Below are 12,602 nucleotides of genomic sequence, written 5' to 3' on the forward strand. Positions count from 1 at the left end.
AAACATAAAAATTTATAACAAGTGGAATGTAATTGGCACAAGGAAACTTGGTTCAGGTAGTTTGATGTCAATATAAGGCCTGAAGTGTTCCTAAGAGATATACACTAAAATGTCAGTGAAGCCGCTGGGGAAAAAAACAATTACCTTGATCTTATACAACAACAACAACAAAAAGCATAGTTAGGGCAGCAGTCTGCAGTAATGTCTGTCTTTCTTTAACTACCTTGGAATCTGTAATTTGACTCTTTGTCTTATCACAAATGTAATTTGTGAATTCATGTGCTGCGTGTTTTATTCTGGTAACTTAATCCATTTTACAGATTTTAGTTATTTGAAGACAAAAGAAACAGTTTTGCTGGATTGATTCTTAGAAAATTTAAGCCAATACTTGTTTATAATGTTTCCAACTACTTGCATAGCAAAAGAACAAGAAGTTAGTCTATTTCTGCTGAAATAAAGGCAATAGTAATTGCTGACCCTTACTGCAATACTACTTTTGTGGTTGGTTTCATCCTTAAATTCAGAAGAAATAATTTAGTTATGCTAATATGAAGGGGGGAAAGGGAAGTAGGCCAGGAAAGTGTAGTCAGAATGAAATTAGCCTTATTTATGGAGAAATTATTTTGACTTCACAGAAAGATCTTAAATGAATAAGGCAATATTGACTTCAGAGTTAAAACAAATAAAGAATGGAAAAAAACCATTATTTATCACTTATTTCTGGAATCAATTAGTATTGGACAGATTAATGCATTATAGGGCAAATAGAAGACTCCCAAAATGTCCAGTGATTGACAACATTACATCACCCAGTGTGAAACTCCCTGCCCCAGGGAAGGTACCTGGGCAAATATAAACCTGAGTGAATAAAAACCCAATAGATTTGGTGTTCAAGGATTTCTCCCACCACTTCTTTGGAAATTGCCCCACCATCCAATGGATCTGGGCTGTGACCACCACCTCAACTCAGACTGCCCAAGTCTTGTTGCGGGGCCTGCAGGTGGTGAGATCTTCACGCTCTTGTCCTTTCTCTTTCTTTCTTTTCCCTCATGCATGTCCTTGGGTGATGTTTTGCTTTCATACTGCAATGTTTTCATGTTGTTATTGCTATAGATAATGATAATCAAAATGGCTATACTCACATTTTCCTTTGCAAACAACTTGTTCCATAATAAACCCTACATATGTATATTTATAAACTCTGGTCATGCAGTTTCATTTTACTCTAACCCACCCAAGGAATCTATTAACAAGAGTTTGTTACTCTTGCCTGCTGTGGGGGGATGTGGCAACTTACCTCTTTTAATTCTGAATAATTATTTAAAGAAGATGCACTGGAAGTGATATTTTATGAAGGATTAGCAAATGGATTTCTGTGTTGTGAAGGAGGCCAAAACAACTTATAAAACTTATACAAATGTAACTTCAGTCCAGAAACCCAAAATTTGGAGCATATTGAAATTCTTCAGGTCTTTGGTAGCTTTTGGACAGAATATTGCATTCAGAAAGTGAGAGAGGGCTTAAGAGGTACTTGAGAAGGGACAAACTAATACTGCAGTGATCAGTAGGATCACTTTCTTTCTTATCTAATTTGATTATTTCCTGAATAAACAAAAGAACCCAAGCAAAAGGTAAACAGCATAACTATTTACTTGTGTTTTCTTATGACACTTCCAGGGCAGTCTGGCTTTGTTCAAAGCCAAGTGTTTTTTATGAAAGGCATTTTCTTGTGAACAGCAAACGTATTTGGTACTAAAAGCCAAAACTAAACTCCAAACAAGTATATGCCACATACACATTGGGGGTTTTTTATTATTTTTAAATACTCCAGTTCCAAGTTCAAATGTGTCTTTCACATCATGGTCCTCTAGCTCTGGACAATACCTCTGAACAGCTTTGATTACTCTTTTAGGACTCTGATGGAATAAAAGCACTAGGCCACTTTCAGTAAGGTCACATCCTGTATATTTTTACACTTTTTTCTGAATGTTTAAGAACATTTTCAGAGGAACACATTAAAAAAGGCTGGGTTTCTACATGGAACCCACTTTTGACTCTTCTGTGATCCTTACTACCTTTTTCAAAGGCATTCCCAGGAGAAAACTTTGCAGTTATAGTACACAATTAATTACTGATTCTTTAACTGCCATCAAAGAGAGTGTTTCCACATGTGGTCTTTCTCCAGTACCTTTGATCTTTATTTTCTTCCTAAGTGAGTATGGCATTGCACTATCATCTTTGTTTTGATATACAGAGAGGGGAAAAAAGTCCTGTAGCACTGGTGATGTTCCAGGGCACTTGGCAGAAGTGCACTGGGCAGGGACTTTTCCCTTTTTCTTTTCAGTTGCTTTCTTAATACTTTTCAGGATAGTTTGAAAAGGTTTCCTATCAAAGATTGAATAGAAAGAGAAGAAATTGTATTAAAAATTCAGTTCATCTAGGCTGATTGCTTTAACGTTGAAGAAGATGCAAAGGAAAAAAAAGTGTAGTCAGAGGTCTGCTAGCTGATCTATAGCAGCTACCATCAGATCCAAATCTTTACTGAAGATCTGATTCACTTTGGACCAGCCTGTCCTTACACAGTCCCTGGAAAGGTCTCAATAAAATTTGTTTAAGGTTTAGCATTTCTTAATTAACTGGCTTTTTTTGTTTGTATTCATTCACATTTTCATTTTACCCACATTTTATGTGACTGGCTATACCAGAAAATGAAAACAGAAAATTTGGATGATGCAGCTATAAATAGTCTTTTGGATCAGTTAAGGCCAAAGAAGGAAGGTAATTTTCCTATGCTTATATACAGTAATTTTACTGACATCTTTCACTGTATGGGCCATTCACAGATGAGATCTTGTTAATGATTCTTTCATCTTCTCACACGCAGCTAATAGAGATACATTCTGAACTGTTATGTGTCGCTATCTGCAAACTGGGCAGCTCTAGGCACAGGGAAAGAAAGTCCTTGCCTAGGGTATCACATTGCTGAGAGGCAAAGTGCCACACTGCTGCAGGACTACTGTACCTATGATTGCATCCAAGGCAATAAGCAGTTGCTCTTGGAAGTGATGCTGCAGTGGGTCCTAGAGTCAGAACAAGGTGGTATCAAGGTGCTGCTGCTCACTTTCTCCACTTACTAGTCTTCCCACCCCATCTTTGCTCCTCATCCTTTCCCTTGTAGTCTACTTCCAGCTTCTCATTTGGTGGAAAGGTCTATTTGTCTTTGCATCTGAATATCCTTGAGCTGTTTTTGTTCATGACTGCAAGTCTCATTGATTTAATTTTTAATTGTTTTTGGAGCATACTTATTTACAGTTCAAGCTTTGTTCGGGTTCAATTGCTGCAATGAAGTTACTGGGGAAACGAAAATAACTTTGAGTGACTTTCTAATTTCTTTACTAAGTAAGAAACTGCTGTTGAAGTCTGCATGTAATATCCTTTTCATGTTCCAAAGCATCTGTGCATCTTTTTCTTCTGCAGCTGAAACAGAATAACTAAATTCCAATGGTCAGCGAAGTAAGATTTTTTTCACATTTTATATATATATATATATATATAAAATATATAGTTACTTTTTATTTTGTTCAGAAAATTCTCAGTCATCTAACCTCTCTCTGTCCAGGTGTTGTGTGCTCTGCCATAATATTGGTAAAGAGAACTGAGATCCATTTTTAAATCCAATTGTATTTTTAGTACTGCTGTTTCACTTATAAAGAAAAATTAAAGAAAAAATAAATAGACAAAAGTTTTCAATAAAGAAAAAATTGTACTCTCAAAAAAATTTGATTAAAAGTAGATATTTTATGATCTTAACAGAGAACTTCATAGGATTACTGCTGACATAAAAATATATGCATTATTTGAAAAACTGTTTTGGAATTTCACTTTTCTTACAGAATTGTTTGCTCTATCCAAGAAGAATCTTCATACATATGGTAAATAGGTTTTTACAGTCATTATAGACATGAAGGGTATCTTATAGTATAATAAAAAAATTAGTTTATTTTTCTAGAATATATGACCAAATTTCCCATAAAAATCAAAGGGAAAAAAAAAGCAAAATGACTGACCAATGAGAAGAATTTTATAGAAGTAAAATAACGTTTTATCACTGAACATGATTGTACATAGTAAAACAAAGAAGTTTTTCCCAATTACAGGAAATTTTCAAGACTTCAGAATGTTTTGTTCTCTGCCTAAGAAATAATGACTACAATTTCGACTTTCCATAAGCAAAGATGAAATGAAAAAGTGAAACGGTTTGTCTGGAATACTGAAAAGGCTTTAACTTGCCTCACAACAGAAAAAAGTTTTTTTAAATTAAAAAATCCTCCAGTATACATACAGATTTGTTTAAAAGACATCAACAAAGAATATTTATCAATTTTTTTCTTTTAAAATTTGAGCCAAGAATTTAATGGAAATAGTCTTTCTTCTGAGAAAATTTTATTAACAATAAGAATTTCTACCATAAGGAGAAGCTGCTAACAGCAGGAAGAGACACATAATGCTTGCAAGGATCTCTGTTGTGATTGTAATTAACGTATTTTTTGGCAGATGTACAGAAATCCTTGTACTTGTGATCTCTTTCATAGGATAGCCCATTTCTCCTCACTGTCTTTTTCTACATGGCATGTTGGAGAAGATTGATATTGCAGATCTGAAGAAGTAGAGTAAGATGGACTGGAAAATGAGAAATACACTAAGTAATATTTGATTCTTACTATTCTGCTGGGGAAAATGAATGTTCCCATGCTCAAATAATTTCTGGTTAATTTTCCAATACTGACATTTATTTTTAGTTCAAAATAAAACCACTTAATTTTTTTGTTTTGTTTCATTTTACTGTTTTATTCCTGTTAAACACTTATGTGTATAACAGTCTTGCTCACAGGGCAAAACTGAAAACAGTGTTTCTGTGATCAGCATAGCTGGAGAAATGTTCTATATTTTCCCAAATACTTATACAATTATCATTATGGACTCCCAGAATTTTTTTTTTTTTTGGATGATTCGGTATTAATGTCATGTAGACTTCTTCTGCTTTTACCTTCTTTTAAAATAAGAAACACATTGAAGTCCAACAGTCAGAGTCTATGACTTTGTATCTTAAATCTTCTAACTCAGAAGCTTTTTTCATCTGGTAGCAAATTTTCTTCCAAGGCTCAATTTAAATACCTCCTGCCTGGCATAGGCATATTGATGAGGAATTGCTGGGTGGAAATTTCAGAGAGGAATACCACAATAAATCAGTGTCACATATCATAGAATTGTGGAATCATTGAGGCTAAAAAAGAGCTTTAAGATCACAGAGTCCAGCCATTAACCCATCACTGACAAGTTCACCACTAAACTGTGGCAAAAAGCACTACATCTACACAGCTTTTAAATACCTTCAGGGATGGTGACTCAATCACTTCCCTGGGAAGCCTGTTCCAGTGCTTGACAACCCTTTACAGGAAGAAATTTTTCCTATTATCCATTCTTAACCTCCCCTAGCACAACTTGAGGCTGCTTCCTCTTGTCCTGTCATTTCTTACTTGGGAGAAGAGAAAAGCCCTCACCTGGCTACAATTCTTTCAAGTAGTTGTGGACAGCTCCAATAAGAGCTAAACAACCCCAGCTCCCTCAGACACTTCTCATAGGACTTACTAAGAACTTGACCATTTGTTGCCTCTGTCTGGACAAATTCCAGTACCTCAATGTCTTTGTTGTCCTCACATTTGTAACTTCCAGTCAAGTGACACCTCTGAAGTTAGCCAGAACTGCTGGTAAATGATGGAGAGTTGCTTGGAGAGCACTTCTCTCAGGTCTCTCAGTGACCTTGAGTGGATCATGTCTGGCCCCATAGATTTGTGTGTGTTGAAGTGGTGCAGTCGGTCTCTGACTATTCCCTTTGGATTATTGTAGTTTCATTCTGCTCCTCATCCATCTTCCAACTCAATGGGCTGGGACTCTGAGAAAAAATTGTTGACTATTAAATACTGAGGCAAAGAAGTCATGAAGTACCTCAGCCTTTTGCTTATCCCTTGTCAATGTTTCTCCCTACATTCAATAAAAAATGGAGATTCTCCTTAGCCCTCTTTTTGCTACTTATGTATTTATAGAATTTTTTTCTTTTATTGTCTTTTACAGCAATAGCCAGATTAAGTTCTAGTTGGGCTTTGGCCCTTTTAATTTTCTTCATGTACAACCTCACATCATCCTTGTAGTCCTCCTGAAACAGCTACCTGCTCCTTTTTTTAAAAGTCCAATAACTCTCCCTGTTGTGTGAAGTTCCAGACAAAGCTCTGTTCACGCAGGCCAGTCGTCTTCTCCAATAGATAGTCTTTTGGCACATGGGGATGTCCTGCACCTTTAAGATTTACTTCTTTAAGCACATCAAGCCTTCCTGGACCTATTTGCCCTTCAGGACTCCATATATGCTATAGTAGAGTTTCTTTGCTCCTTTTGAAATGAATAAAGTACACATCTAAGGCAGTGTTTTATTTTGTTTTATTATAGTTGCTATAAAGTGCTTTTGTGCAAAATTATTTGCTGTAGGATAATACTATCATACAAGCTATCTAGACGTAAACATATATGCAAATCCTGCTACATTTCTAGAACTAGGTTATGAGATCAGAATAAAATTGAAATCTTATTCTTTGGCATTGGCATGCGCTTCATATTCTGTAAAATAAATCAGAATCTGGCAACTTGTCTAAAGCATAAAAATACAATTGAATACTAATGTCAGTTATTTTTCTCCTGAGAATATGTTTTCAGGCATTGAATATAGTTATATTTATGTATATGCACAGAACTATATACACTTTTATAGCTGGACAAACATGTTATAAAGTAACTTAATTTTTCATTTCTTATCTTTAACAGAAGAATAATATGGTTTTGACCTTTCGGTCTTATCATGCAAACATGATGGAATTATTGCAATTATAAAGGCGATTTGGCAAAGAAAAAACATCTAAAAAGCAGATTAAATTCTAGACTATATCATTCAAGCTATTTCCAGTAGACAAATGGCGATCTGATTGAATTGTGATTGTGCAAGCTTCAGCTGGAAATTATATTCTTTTGAACCAAACAAAAATGACATCAACTACAAGGGAAATTACTCTATTAGTAACATTGGAAAACTTATCAAATGAAAAGAAACTGAAAAAAACTTTGGTTCATCTACCGTACCGAAAGGAATGTTCTCTCCAAAACCATGAAGGTAAATACCAAGACATTAGAAGTTCTCAACAGTGATATTGGTTATTATAAATATTATCCTCAAACTGAAAAAAAAAAAAAAAATACTAGCCTGAAATTTAGAAAAAGGTGTTCTAACCCCTAGAGGAGTAAAACTTCATCATATCAGTCCAACAACAAGGGAAAATTAGAACTCTCTGTAGTACTTGGCTTCATAAATGTGCATTTATATAACGTGGTTTTCATGTCATAATAGGTACCTATGAACAGCAATGCAGGAGGCCAATTAAATTCTGTGCCTATGTTCCAAATGTGAAACTGCAAAAAAGTATATTTATTATTGTCTGTTACAGCCCATCAGCTACAGGTTCATAAAAATATGTCTCTCAGAAGCAACATGCTGTAGTTTGGAATGACAAGTTTTTACTGCAGTCTTGAGCAGTAGGAGTGAATTTCACAGTACTTGAAAGAAATGAGGCATATTTGAAGAAAAGGAAAAGAAATTGATCCAGGATAAAAATCTGTTAAAATATGTTTGTGTGGTATCATATTAACACTAGGTAGTACAGAGATTCTCAAGCATTTTTCAAAATCAGCTATACCAATTTGTTTTAGTCCAGCTTTTCTATTAAATAATTTCCACATACTTCCTAAAACACATTAAATAAATTATCACACGTGAATCTCTCACCCTGTTGCCAAAATGAAAATACTGTTAAAATATATTATTTTTTTGTTCAATTTTCTTATGTATTTTTACTACTGCATCCTTGCACCTTTGCAATCTTCAATCAAGAGCAGATTTATTTCCCACTTTAACCATTTTTGCTATTTAACTCTTTCACTGCGTATGAGGAGGGAATATATCAACCACAGCCTATGTCTAGAAATCAGTTTTTTCAGGGTGAAAACATCTGATTTTTTTATATGAAAATGAAAGAAAATTAATCTTCTATCCCAATATGATTCCTGTTTATTGGAAGATTTGGAACTGACAAGGGATAAAAATTAATAGCAATCAGAAAGTGAGGAATACTTTAAACACTTGGCTTTAAACACTTGTTTTCACTCTGGCTTTAGGAACTGACTAAACAATCTGACATATGCCAAAAAAGCACTAAGGGCATGAGCAGTGCACATGTGACCTTCTACAGAACTTGGAAAATTTTAAAGTTTTTAAATAGTCTTTTCATTTTAACATTTGTTTTAAATCTTGAAAACTAAAGTATTGAAGTTTATGTCAAACAAAAGCATTTGTTCAACAGTGATAATTGTTCATTATTAAAGGAAATGCTCCACGTGTCAAAAAGGGTAGCAGTTTTTCTTATATAATTTTGCACAACTTAAACACAAAATTTTCTTATATGGTGAAAGAAAATGAGTTATTTTTTTACATATGCAAAACCAAAACCAGCATGGCAAGATACACTGCAGATTTTTATACTGTGAGATCATATTGTAGCCTGTACTTCTGTGTTATATTGAACTATACAAATTGCAGATTATGTCCAGCTGCACAGTAAAAAGTAGTTAATAGACAGATTTTATGCTGATGATACAAATTTTCAAGGTGATTGTTTTTAAACAAGAACATTTAACTCGAGTTAAATGTATGTTTTAAGCTTCCCCATTTATCTGCATGTGCTATTTTTCTATAACGTACTTGGTGGAGATACTACAGAGAAGCATAGTTGTTACTGGTTTAGATATGTTGCTACTTTGTCTGATGCAAAGTACAGTTTTTAAAAAGAACAATGCTATCTGTACATCATACAGCTACCAAAAGGTAAGACATCTTATGTCTTAACAGTAGCTTCAGCTTTGTGAATATCTCAGTGATTTTCTTTCTCAGTTAGGAATAGAATCTGTCTCATGATCAGCTCTGAAAATGTGTAAGGCAATGAGAGCATTTTTTCCCTTGTGCTGGAAAGGTGAATTATGTACTTTGCTAGAACTAAAGCTTATACAGCTACGATTTCTTCTTCTTATTCCCTGCTGGTTGTCTTAATACATCCTGCTCTGATCTCTCAGCACTATGCATATCTGGTTGTGTCATGTTTGCTAAAGGTGGTAGTATCACCTCTGAGTGTGATCTAGGTTGTGCTTAGAATGAGATGGTATCGATTAAACCAACTATTTTTTTAGAACATGGCAAATTCGTTTATGTCCATCTCCAAACCAACCACAGCTTTCCTTGCTCTTTAGTTAAAAAAAAGTAGGGGGCATGAAATTTATCACTACATGAAACACCTTAGGAGATGTAATACACAGAGTCAAAGGAAACGTGCATTTATTAGTGCCACCAAGTGAAGATTACCTACTCAGAGAATATTAGAAAAAGCTAAGCTGAGTAGCTGGAAGTAATTAACACCCTCTAAATAATTGCCAGATGTCCGCAGCATGAGTACTTCACCTAGTTTTGGGCCTCCCAGTAATATAGAGACATTCTCTTATGAAGTCAGGCTGAGAGAGTTGGTGTTGTTCAGTCTGGAGAAGAGAAGGCTCTGAGGAAACTTTATTGTGGCTTTTAACTATTTAAAGGGGGCTTTTATGAAAGACAGAAAAAGGCTTTTTACTAGGGCCTATAGTGACAGGACAAGGAATAATTGTCTTAAACTGAGAGGAGATTTAGATTGGAAATTCTTTACTATGAGGAGGGTGAAACACTGGAATAGGTTGCCCAGAGGCACTGTGGCTGTCACATCACTGGAAGTGTCCAAGGTTTGATTAGATGGGGCTTTGAACAACCTGGTTCTCTTTGTTAACTTAGTCTCTGATTCTTACTCACAGGCCTTCAATCTGCTCATGGCTTCTCTTCAGAGACAGCTTTTCATATGCAACCCACTTCTTGATGTAGCTCTTCACCTCTCCTTCCCTGTGTCTTCTGAACTGTCTGTAGCTATTGATAGTTGTACTCCAGTCAGGGGACTCATCTCACCAAGCTTTGGTAATGTCAAGAAGGTCATAATTTTTAGCAACATGTGGCTTCCAATTCCTCTTGTCTGTTACCCATGCTAAGTACATTGGTGTAAAGGCTCCTCAGCTGGGCTGTTGTCTGTGTCACCTTCATAGAGGAATACCCCTTAATAATTTTGAGATATTTCTCTGGTGTTTCCCTGTTGGCTTCTGTCACCTCAGGAATCCCTGGATCATCTCCATAAGACTGGCAGTGTGCTCTGGTGTGGCCAATACAGTTCAGAGTCACAGGCAGAGGACTCTTGCTAGCACCCAGTCCCCTCTAACTTTGCATCTCATCCCAGAGCTTTCCAGGGCAAGCCTGATACTGTTCCTCATATAAATTAACATATAACTTAAAGCTCTGCCAATGAGCCCCACTAGTTCCTGAGCAAAGACTGTCCTCCCTCCCTGAGAAAGGTGAGTCCCATCTGGTGCCAGCATGCCTGGTGATGCATAGGCCACTCATTCCATTGTCAAAACCCCCAACATTTTGACAGTGACAGCAGTCATGGATCCATGTATTAATAGATTCAGCCCATATGTTTCTTCCAATGTTTCTGCCTTCAGCTGGAAGTATAGAGAAAAATATAACTTGTGGCCCAGAGTCTGTTATCAAATACACCGAGGCCCTGAAGTGCTTTTTGATTACTCTTGGACTACATGTAGCTACTTCATCAACTCCTACATGAAGGATCAGTAGCTGAGGGGCACACCAAGCTAAGAAGTTTCCTGGTGATGTCCTTAACCTAGGCCCCACAGAAGCCCCAGATCTCCTAATGGATTGGGCCCGATTGGCGTATTGGGTGATGCCATGATGATTTTTTGCCTTTTCTTTCATACCCCTTTTATACCTTTTTACATCTTCTGTATTCTTAGTGCTTTTTGCCTACATTCTTGGACTTGTCTGTCAAACTAAGAGATTAAACATTTTAGAAGCTTCGTAGTTAGGGATCAGTGTGCCCCAGACCCCAAGGTCCTCTCCAGAACACATTATGTAAACTAAGATAGAACCATCCAGGAGAAGGTTCCTTGGGGAGAGGGGCTCACTCAAGTCTCTCACTGGGGGAATCTTTGACAGATATGCTAATTAGTAAGACCTATAATTATATATTTGATCTATTGTGTGTGTGCATTGTGGTGTGCATTGGGGTGCATTCGACCTAGCCGTGGCGCACCTAAGGATCCTTAAAATAAATACAAATGTAAAATCCCTTTTTCCCTTCTAACCATGTTTGATTCTTGATTTTAAGACCAGGAAAAGGCATCAAGGCCCTCTGTTGAGATGTCTCTACCCATATCAGGGGGCTGAAACAGGATTATCTTTGAAGGTCTCTTCCAACCCAAACCATTCTATCATTCTGTGATCAGTGGGAGAAAATTCAGCACAAAACCACAGTGATGTCTGGATGCTGAAACTCTTGCCCTGTGACAGGGGCCTGAGGAAGTTGAGCTGCTTCAGCTTGGAGTAGAGATGACTTCTGGTAGACCACACAACAGCCCACCAGAACCTATCGGAAGGTTATCGAGAAGTTAGAGCCAGGATCTTCACAGTGAGGCATGGCAGAAAGATTTTTGTCCAGCAGCAGAAGGCAATGTCATTTCTATTGTTCCATCTTTCCTTTTGCATAGTCTCATACAGACTCAGTCCTGTTGGCTGAACGCATCAATTGCCCTTTACTGCATACAGTTTTAAACAAGTAGAGAAGTAAAATCCTTGTCTTCTGTTCTTTGAAGATAGTAGAAAAGTGAGAGCCACATTATCTAGTCCTCTGAGAAAAAGAGGTAAGATTCTAATGTACATTGAACCATGTATGTTAAATATGAGAAACCAGTCCGAAAAATGGAAGACAAATATTTCAGTAATCATATATGTTAACAAGAAAGTATGCCTCAATAGGCCCTTGTAATTGGATTTTTCTTATTCTAAATGCTTCATGCCCTAGCATACTTCATCAGTGTAGTCTGCCTGGAAAATGAAATAGATATTAATAGAACTGACTATAACTAGTGATTGCTTTTAGTACAAGTTGACTAACATCAAATAAAAGAAATTTCTAATTGAATCAACCACACTGAGATGTGTACTTTGCTGTCTACTTAGTGTTTATAACTAATGACAAGAATGTTTTCAAGGATACATACTCAGCTTGAATTAATATATGATCCAGTCCCTAATTATTAATCAAGAAATAAAGAATTTATGGTGTAAAGTATTTATGGTCTAAAAAATCTAGTTGCTCTAGGCAATCTATCTTAGGACAAAAATGTAATGGTGAGTTTTTTCAAATACATGAAGCAGAAACAAAGTAGATTAGAAAATAACACGATCTGCTGTTGTGTTTGGGTTCGTTTTTTGCTTAAAGTTGATTCCCGGAATCTGCAAGATTCAAGAGATCAACAAGAAGATGGTGCTGACAACTTATTCGGAGCAGCAGATGCAAATACATTGT

The sequence above is a fragment of the Corvus kubaryi genome, unplaced genomic scaffold (assembly GCF_017639235.1).
Source record: "Corvus kubaryi isolate FWS band 111438036 unplaced genomic scaffold, C.kubaryi_AGA036_p1.0 137, whole genome shotgun sequence".
NCBI lineage: Eukaryota > Metazoa > Chordata > Aves > Passeriformes > Corvidae > Corvus > Corvus kubaryi.